The 10,546-nt window shown below is 44.8% G+C and overlaps 1 long non-coding RNA gene across 1 annotated transcript; it reads left to right on the top strand.

Annotated features, from left to right (window-relative positions):
• The first annotated feature begins 352 nt into the window (after nucleotides 1-352).
• On the top strand, nucleotides 353-4,097 carry LOC141075574 (uncharacterized). Its single transcript, XR_012227300.1, has 2 exons — nucleotides 353-434; nucleotides 2,630-4,097. It is a non-coding gene; the product is annotated as an uncharacterized lncRNA (long non-coding RNA).
• Nucleotides 4,098-10,546: the final 6,449 nt, after the last annotated feature.

Here is a 10,546-nt window from a genome sequence, read left to right as displayed (position 1 = left end):
TTCCAAACTTCATCGTACCACCTCTGATATTTCAGTCTCATCCCTAAGTGGCCTTTCTGATACATCTCAGACTTCGGTCTCTTCTTATGGAATAGATGGGTCTCACAGACTAAGGGATCACTCTTTTCACCCTTACAAAAGACGCCTTGCAAATCAATCGGATACCAACAGGAGAGATAATAAGGTGATTAATCTTAGTAATTACAATCTTTCTGAGGTGGACCTATCCTTATTGGGGAGAGGTCTCACTTTTTCACCCACTTCTAATTTTGACACCTTTTCGGCGGTTAAAGATCTAAATTTATTTGCAAGATCCTTATTGTTTAAAAGGCATTTCTTTAATAATGATCTACACCATCTCTTTCCTACAGAGGAAGAACAGGAGGCAATAAGGACTCTAGAGGAACTAGCGGCTGAACATGATGATGACCATGGTAAGATTCCTGCATCCATCCGTCCACGTTCGACAAAGTTTCCCCCCCTTACATCGTGTCCAAGTATAGATCTATTTGTGCGGGTGGTGACTGAGGATTTTAGAAAAATTCCTAAGTTTGGCAGAGGTGATAATCTGACTGGTGATGAAAGGATGAGGTTACATCACCTTAAAAATTTGACAGATGTGGTGTTAAAGCCAGCCGATAAAGGTGGCAATGTGGTGATCTGGCCAACACAAATGTACGAGAGGGAGGCATTTCCGCAGCTGGATAATCCAGTTTGCTACAGGAAGCTTACGTATAACCCCCTCTCGGCATTTGTTGCAAAATTGGATAAGATTCTTGATAAAGCCATAGTCGATGGCATTGTCACAAAACAGCTGGCTTCATCACTCATCGTCAAAGAACCTACTATTTCTACATTCTACCTCTTGCCCAAAATCCATAAGAATATTAACTGTCCACCTGGTAGACCTATAGTTTCGGGGAGGGGGAACTTTCTCGAAAATGTTAATAAATGGATTGACCATCTTCTTCAGCCGCTGGTTACCAGCTTAACCTCCTTCCTCAAGGACACGGGTGATCTATTGCGTAAGGTCGACGGACTATGTCTGGAGAGTGATACTCTTCTGGCTTCTGTGGATGTTGAGTCCCTATATACGAGCATTAGACATCTAGACGGCCTGCGGGCAGTTCAGTTTTTTCTTAACACATCTACGATCCCGCTGGGACTTAGGGACCTCATCCTGGAGCTATTAGAGTTCACTCTCACGCACAACTTTTTTGTGTTCAAGGGGTCCTTTTACCTGCAGCTCCAGGGGACTGCCATGGGGGCGGCCTTTGCGCCTTCCTATGCCAACCTCTTCCTGGGGCTGTGGGAGAGGGACCTCTTCCTGTCTGACGGACAGGGGTCGATAGACCGTGTTCCATTTTGGGCGCGCTATATCGACGATATCTTGTTTGTCTGGCAGGGTAGTTCCGTCGACCTCATGCAATTTGTGTCCTCTTTGAATTCCAATGACTATAACATCAAACTTACTCTGACATGGGATTCATTTAAAATCAACTTCCTTGATGTTAATATTAAGAAGGATGGAGATGGGAATATCCAGACAGACATTTACCGCAAAGAAACTGCTACTAATTCTCTCCTCCATGCCTCCTCTTGCCATCCGCACCATCTCATTAAGGCTATCCCTGTGGGTCAGTTTTTGCGGTTACGTCGAATTTGCTCTTCAGATAATGATTTTTACAGTAGAGCTAAGGAATTACAAGCACGATTCCTGTCACGCGGGTATAGTAAACGCTGTGTCAAGAAAGCCTATCAACGTGCTAAATATTCGACTCGTGATGATCTCCTTTACAGGAATGCCCAATTGACGAAACATAAAAATTTTAACACCGTGAGGTTTATTACCTCCTTTCACCCGTTACATGAGATGGTTCGGACGGCAATGAGGAAGGTATGGCCTATTCTCAAGGCTGATCCCATTTTAGCTAAATTTCTTCCTAAGTCTCCCCCCATTACATTCAGACGAGCCAGCAACTTACGGGACAAGCTGGTTACTAGTCATTATGTCCACCGTCTGGCGTCCACCTTTTTGGATGCGTTTCCAGTTGGGCATGGCTGCTCGCCATGTGGTAAATGTGTGGCCTGTCCGAACATCGAGCGCTGTAACTCGTTTGTCAATCATGATGGTACAAAAACATTCAAGATCAAGTGTCGGATATCGTGCATCACTCGATATATGGTATACCATGCTACGTGTCCCTGTGGATTAATTTATGTGGGCATGACCACAAGGCAGCTTAAAGTCCGTACAAGGGAACATGTTCTAGGTATACAGGCCGCTCTGACCTGTACTGATGACTCCCTTTTAAAAACGTTGCCCAGACATTTTAAGGAGTACCATCAGTGCAATTCTGCACTACTTAGGATTCGGGGTATTGATTCCCTTAAAATAAATATAAGGGGTGGTAAGTTGTCTGGTCGCCTGGCTCAACTTGAGACTCGGTGGATATGGAGACTAGGTACCATGTATCCAAATGGTCTAAATGAGAACATATCCTATGCTCCGTTTTTATAGTCCCCGCCTGCTGAACATTAGCGATATCACTGCGGCTTTCTTTGGTTTTGTTTATTGGTGTTTTGTTGCCTTTTATTGATTTTAATTTCATTTCTCTTTAACATCTAGGCACGTCTTTTGAAATATCGGACTGTGCAGTATGGATGATTTGGAAATTGTTGGAGGAATGTCTTTTAACAACAAGTTGTTGTGCTGGCCAGAATATCATCAATGAAGATGCTTTCAAGAAGATAACTGTCTTTCTTTTTTGTGGCTAATTCAGTATGCCATATGGACAATTTAATCTTTTTTGTTAATGTGGTTATCGGTCCAATTCTGCATTTTGTGCGCTTGTGTGTACAATTCTTTTTACGTATAACAATGGTCTTTTGGGGTATCCCCTTTTATGGGCATGTTCCTTTTTGGACATTGATTCGATCAAGTTGCGTGCGTGTTATATGTGTACATATAACGATGTACGTAGCGCACAAATATATATGCTGACATATGTATGCCCATTTGGGGTAACATCTTGTTACACATTGGCTCTCCATATGCCTTTATTGTTTTTTACATATATTGCATTGGCTGTGGTTTTTTATGTGTACATGTCACCATATGTTATGATGCCATCTCTATTTTTGTTATTAGTCCACCTGACAGATGTGCACTGTACATGTTACCCACCATGAATACTATTATGATCAATCATTAACTATTGACATTTTATGTAGAATTTGTTATGCGGTAACCCTTCTGCGACAATTTACATTGTCTGTTTTTTAATTTCATTCATGGATGTATGTGTGGTTCGTGCCAGGACTTCCACACATTGATATAGGTGGAAAGCATTTTCCTCCCCACTTCGTGTTTAGTTATTGGCACTGTAACTATACATGCCTCTATATACTGTTACTTGATGTCCGGCTTACTCAAATTGTTTTTCTCTACTTTGTCTGTTTTATTTATTGTTTGTCCATTCCCTTCCACTTACCCTTTTCCAAAATGGCGGATATTGCACTTCCGGTTATGTCTATGCGCTGACTGGTCGGCCTGTTGGTGGTTCCTCCCTCTGACGTTCCGGATCACGTGGGGCCCGCGTGTTTCCACTTCGTCTAGAGGAGAGCGCTACCTCAGTCATGACATGCAGCCGGCGCATCCAATAATTGCAGAGCTGGCACGTTATAAACTCCAATCATTGATTATGCCAGCCATGCCCCCTGAGGAAGGAGCAGTACGCTCCGAAACGCGCGTCGGGGTCTTGGCCGCTGTATGCTTCATTTCCACTTCGTCCAGGTAATACTATAGACCCTGTGTAGGTCCATATTATTTGAACATTTGTTCTCTATTATATATATTCGTTACTGTCAGTTAGTTCCTGGTGCCCCTGGTTATCATGCTAATGTATATTTTATTTACCAATTATGGGGCTACTTTGCATGAACTCCTGATTACTGTGACCATACGGGGTTGTTATCCTGTTCGATGTGGGTGACATACTAGGCCTTTTGTCTAGCCTTTGGTGATTCCTTTTTCCCCCCCTCTCATGTACCTTTGTCCAATTATAGATCATTAATAAAGTATTGATTTTATGTGACATTTTTGACTGCTGGCCGTTTCATTTATTTTTGATTCCATGTGCAGTACAGCGCAGTGTCATATAATGGCTGCAATGTCGCCCTGCAAGGGAAATCCACCCAAAAAATGGCGCGGGGTGCTCGCGCGTGCGCAGTAAAGTGCAAAGTCATGTATTAGCTCTAAGAAGCAATAAGGGATTGCCAAATCAGAGGGCTCATGCTATATAGATAAATGTAGGGAATATGAACGCCATATGGTGAAGGTCGGTGTGTAGAAATAACATAAAGTTCTACTTGAGTAAGACCACATGACCCTGGAATGATTAGAGAAAATCTGGACAACAGATTCTGATAGCATGATCAAGTATAGCCAGACAAAGCATTATGATGAGCAAAACAACAAAGTTAAAACAATACATTGTAGGAGTCCAAACTGAGTATGACAGAACTGAAAAAAGATGGAAGGATAGAGAGTAGAGAGTAAATACATGTGGGAGAGGGGAAAAGGGGAAAAAAAAGGGGGGGAAAAAATGGGGGGAAAAAAATTTTATTGGGTGAAGGGAAAAAAAAATTTTTGTAATAAAAATAAGACTTTATGGGGTGAAATAAAGGATAAAAAATAGAAAAAACAGAAAAATAGAAAAATGAATGGTAGAAAAAAAGAAAAAAAGGAAAAAATAGAAACAAGTTGGTACAAAACAATAGAGATAATTATTTATTGTAGGGAACTATAGGGTAGGGGAGAAAACAATTTTTTTAAAAGAAGACAAATATAAAAATAACATGAATAAAAAGGAAAAAGAAAATAAAAAATATAAAATAAATATGAAATGATAAGAAAGTGAAAAATGAACAAAAATTTGAAAATCTATAATGAAAAGGCAGCATATGATTTTTATCTTACCGCCAGGGAAGATATCAACAAAGACTCACAAGGGAAAATGTTCAATGGGTCTAAAGGGAAGAAAATTAATCAGGTTAGCCATTTTATCTCACGGTTGAGACCTTTGGGATGTAAAGTGTCCAGGGTGTAGATCCAATACGTCTCGCGTCGTTTTAGTATCAGAATGTGACTGCCACCGCTTGTGGGCCTGGGTACTTTTTCTATTATCTGGAACCTTAGTTGAGACATGTTGTGCCGGGCCTCTTTGAAGTGGGCTGGTAATGGAAGCCATATTTTTTCACACCTGATGGTCGTATAGTAACCCACAAGGACATTTGATAATGTATACAACGAAATTAGTTTCGCATGTAAAATAGTCCCTCACAGGGTAGGATTTTCCTGTACGTGGGTGAATGACTTCATTGCCTTTAACCCCTTCACCCCCAAGGGTGGTTTGCACGTTCATGACCGGGCCAATTTTTACAATTCTGACCACTGTACCTTTATGAGGTCATAACTCTGGAACGCTTCCATGGATCCCGGTGATTCTGACATTGTTTTCTCGTGACATATTGTACTTCATGTTAGTGGTAAAATTTCATTCAAATAACTTGCGTTTATTTGTGAGAAAAACGGAAATTTGGCGAAAATTTTGAAAATTTCGCAATTTTCCAACTTTGAATTTTTATGCCCTTAAATCACAGAGATACAGCACACAAAAAACTTGATAACTAACATTTCCCACATGTTTACTTTACATCAGGGATTTGTTAGGAAGTTATAAGGGTTAAAAGTTGACCAGCGATTTCTCATTTTTACAGCACCATTTTATTTTTAGGACCACATCACATTTGAAGCCACTTTGAGGGGTCTATATGATAGAAAACTATTCTAAAAACTGCACCCCTTAAGGTGCTCAAAACCACATTCAAGAAGTTTATTAACCCTTTAGGTGCGTCACAGGAATTTTTTTGAATATTTAAAAAAAAATGAACATCTAACTTTTTTTTCACCAAAAAAATACTTCAGGTTCAATTTTTTTTATTTTACCAAGGGTAACAGGAGAAATTGGACTGCAAAAGTTATTGTGCAATTTGTCCTGAGTACGCTGATACCTGATATGTGGGGGGGAACGACTCTTTCGGCGCATGGCAGAGCTCAGAATGGAAGGAGCGCCGTTTGACTTTTTCAATGCAAAATTGGCTGGAATTCAGATCGGACGCCATGTCACGTTTGGAGAGTCCCTGATGTACCTAAACAGTGGAAACCCCCTACAAGTGACCCCATTTTGGAAACTAGACCCCCCAAGGAACTTATCTAGATATGTGGTGAGAACTTTGAACCCACAAGGGCTTTACAGAAGTTTATAACGTACAGCGGTACAATTAAAAAATCATATTTTTTCCACAAAAATTATCTTTTCACCCCATTTTTTATTTTCCCAAGGGTAACAGGACCATAAAAGTTATTGTACAATTTGTCCTGAGTACGCTGATACCCCACATGTGGGGGTAAACCACTATTTGGGCGCATGGCAGAGCTCGGAAGGGAAGCAGCGCATTTGACGTTTTTGGCTGGAATTGAGATCGGATATCATGTCGCGATTGGAAAACCCCTGATGTACCAAAACAGTGGAAACCCCCCACAAATGACACCATTTTGGAAACTAGACCCCCTATGGAACTTATCTAGATGTGTGGTGAGAACTTTGAACCCACAAGGGCTTCACAGAAGTTTATAACATAAAGCCATACAATTAAAAAAACATATTTTTTCCACAAAAATGATCGTTTCACCCTCAATTCTTATTTTTCCAAGGGTAACAGGACCCTAAAAGTTATTGTGCAATTTGTCCTGAGTACGCTGATACCCCACATGTGGGGGTAAACCACTATTTGGGCGCATGGCAGAGCTCGGAAGGGAAGCAGCGCATTTGACGTTTTTGGCTGGAATTGAGATCGGACACCATGTCGCGATTGGAAAACCCCTGATGTACCTAAACAGTGGAAACCCCCCACAAATGACACCATTTTGTAAACTAGACCCCCTAAGGAACTTATCTAGATGTGAGTTGAGCACTTTGAACCCCCAAGGGCTTCACAGAAGTTTATAATGCCCGGGCATGAAAATAAAAAAATCGTATTTTTTCCACAAACATGATCAATTAGTCCCCAATTTTTTTATTTTCCCAAGGGTAACAGGAGAAATTGGACCCCAAAAGTTGTTGTCCAATTTGTCATGAGTACGCTGACACCCCATATGTGGGAGAAAACTACTGTATGGACACACGTCGGGGCTCGGAAGGGAAGCAGTGACATTTTGGAATGCAGACTTTGATGGAATGGTCTGCGGGTGTCATGTGCGCAGTGGCGGATTAAGTGGACTATGGGCCCGGGGCTGTTCATAAAACCTGGGCCCCTGTACCCCCCTTCCCACCTGAGCGCTGCGGTCCCCGTGCGGGAATTGACAGCCGTACGGACCGCAGCACTTGGTTTGCTGCGGGTCCATACGGAAAACCCGCCACCATTCCACCACGTGTGGACATGGCCTAAAAAGACGTTGCACATAAGCTGTAGGTCTACGGCCAATACGCACAAAATCGCCCAACGTGATCCTGTCCATAGGGGATCCACTTTAATGTCCCCACTTTAATTTGAAGTCCCCTTACTTCATCCATTGCAGTCCCCTATCACCCACTCACTTCATCTGCAGTGCCGCTTCATCATTTGCAGCCCCTTATCCCCCCTTCCATTTCATCATGTGCAGTCCCCTTCCCCCCCAACTTCATGTGCAGCCCCACTCCCCATCATCATGTGCAGTTAATTTTACCCCCACATCATGTGCAGTCCCCCTTACCCCCAATTCATCATGTGCAGTCCCCCTTACCCCCAATTCATCATGTGCAGTCCCACTTACCCCTTAATTCATCATGTGCAGTCCCCCTTACCCCCAATTCATCATGTGCAGTCCCCCTTACCCCCAATTCATCATGTGCAGTCCCCCTTACCCCCAATTCATCATGTGCAGTCCCTCTTACCCCCAATTCATCATGTTCAGTCCCACTTACCCCTTAATTCATCATGTGCAGTTCCCCTTACCCCCAATTCATCATGTGCAGTCCCACTTACCCCTTAATTCATCATGTGCAGTCCCACTTACCCCTTAATTCATCATGTGCAGTCCCACTTACCCCTTAATTCATCATGTGCAGTCCCCCTTACCCCTTAATTCATCACGTGCAGTCCCCCTTATCCCCCACTTCATCATGTGCAGCCCCACTTATCCCCCACTTCATCATGTGCAGCCCCACTCACCCCCCTTCATCATATGCAGCCCCACTCACCCCCATTCATCATGTGCAGCCCCACTCACCCCCCTTCATCATGTGAAGCCACCACTCATCCCCCCTTCATCCTGTGAAGCCCCCACTCACCCCCTTTCATCATATACAGCCCCCAGTCACCCCCATCATCATATACAGCCCCCAGTCACCCCCTTCATCATATACAGCCCCCAGTCACCCCCCCGTCATCATATACATCCCCCAGTCACCCCCCCGTCATCATATACAGCCCCCAGTCACCCCCCGTCATCATATACAGCCCCCAGTCACCCCCCTTCATCATATACAGCCCCCAGTCACCCCCCCGTCATCATATACAGCCCCCAGTCACCCCCCGTCATCATATACAGGCCCCAGTCACCCCCCCGTCATCATATACAGGCCCCAGTCACCCCCCCTTCATCATATACAGCCCCCAGTCACCCCCCCCTTCATCATATACAGCCCCCAGTCACCCCCCCTTCATCATATACAGCCCCCAGTCACCCCCCTTCATCATATACAGCCCCCAGTCACCCCCTTCATCATATACAGCCCCCAGTCACCCCCCTTCATCATATACAGCCCCCAGTCACCCCCCCCTTCATCATATACAGCCCCCAGTCACCCCCCTTCATCATATACAGCCCCCAGTCACCCCCCCTTCATCATATACAGCCCCTGGGCCCGGGTGCCACTGCCAGCTGGAGCTGCCGCAGCAGGAGCCGCCGACACCACCACTCACTGTCTTGGAGTTGGAGCAAGGACTGATGAGCCTCACTCAGCGAGCCGCAGCGCCAGCCACTCACTAGGTGTCAGGACTCAGGTCAGGAGATGTGCGACAGTGCGCCGCCCGTCGCTGATGTCCGGTCACCGCCTGGTCCCTCCATGTCCAGAGAGAGGCGCGCAGCACGCTTCACAAGCTCCTGCTTCCTCCTTCCGCCCCGTCCTGTCTCCGCCTCGTCACTTCCTCCCTGCGTCGCACACGTGCCAAGAGACAGGGGAGGGGAGCTCTCCACGGTCTCCACCAATCAAACGACACTCCTGGGCTGCTGCTGGACTGCGATTGGCTAATGGCACGCGTCTCCTGCCGGTGCCACTGATTCAGATTCAAGGTCGCATTCCCCAGCAGTCAGACAGTGGACAGTGTGTCACCATGTGTGGGCCCTTCCGTCACGCCAGGGCCCCGGCACTTGCCCGGGTACGCCGGGTGCTGACGCCGGGCCTGAGCCTGCCCCTGCCCCTGGGCCCCCAAAAAACCTTGGGCCCGGGGCGACCGCCCCATCCGCCCCTATTAAGATCCGCCATTGCATGTGCGTTTGGAGAGCCCCTGATGTACCTAAACTATTGAAACTCCCCACAAGTGACCCCATTTTCAACACTAGGCCCCCCACTGAACTTATCTAGATGTGTGGTGAGCACTTTGAACCCCCAAGTGCTTCACAGAAGTTTATAACGCTCGGGCGTGAAAATAAAAAAATCATTTTTTTCGACAAAAATGATATTTTTGCCCCCAATTTTTTATTTTCCTAAGGGTAACAGGAGAAATTGGACCCCAAAAATTGTTTTGCAATTTGACCTGAGTAGGCTGATACCCTACATGTGGGGGTAAAACACTGTTTGGGCGCATGGCAGAGCTTGGAAGGGAAGGAGCGCCATTTGACTTTTTCAACTCAGAATTGGCTGGAATTGAGATCAGACGCCATGTTGCATTTGGAGAGCCCCTGATGTGCCCAAACAGTGGAAACCCCCAATTATAACTCCAACCCTAACCCCAACACACCCCTAACCCTAATCTCAGCCCTAACCCTAGCCCTAACCCTAACCCTAACCCTAGCCCTAACCCTACCCTAACCCTAGCCCTAACCCTAACCCTAATGGAAAAATGGAAATAAATACATTTTTTTTATTTTATTATTTTTCCCTAACTAAGGGGGTGATAACGGGGGATTTGATTTACTATTTAAGGCGGTTTTTATGTTTGGCGGCTGTCACACGCTAAAAGACGCTTTTTATTGTAAAAATAGTTTTTGCATCACCACAAATTGAGAGCTCTAATTTTTCCGTATTTTGACCCACCGAGTCATGTAAGGTCTTATTTTTTGCGGGACAAGTTGACGTTTTTATTGGTACCATTTTTGGGCACGTGACATTTTTTGATCGCTTTTTATTCCGATTTTTGGGACGCAGAATGAACAAAAACCAGCGTTTCATGAATTACTTTTGGGGGGGTGCGTTTACACCGTTCCGCGTGTGATAAAATT

The sequence above is a fragment of the Dendrobates tinctorius genome, unplaced genomic scaffold, assembly GCF_039654945.1.
Source record: "Dendrobates tinctorius isolate UK_male_01 unplaced genomic scaffold, ASM3965494v1 ptg000362l, whole genome shotgun sequence".
In the NCBI taxonomy this organism is placed as follows: Eukaryota; Metazoa; Chordata; class Amphibia; order Anura; family Dendrobatidae; genus Dendrobates; species Dendrobates tinctorius.
Note: the sequence above shows the minus strand (reverse complement) of the source record. Positions and strands in the feature narration are given on the sequence as shown.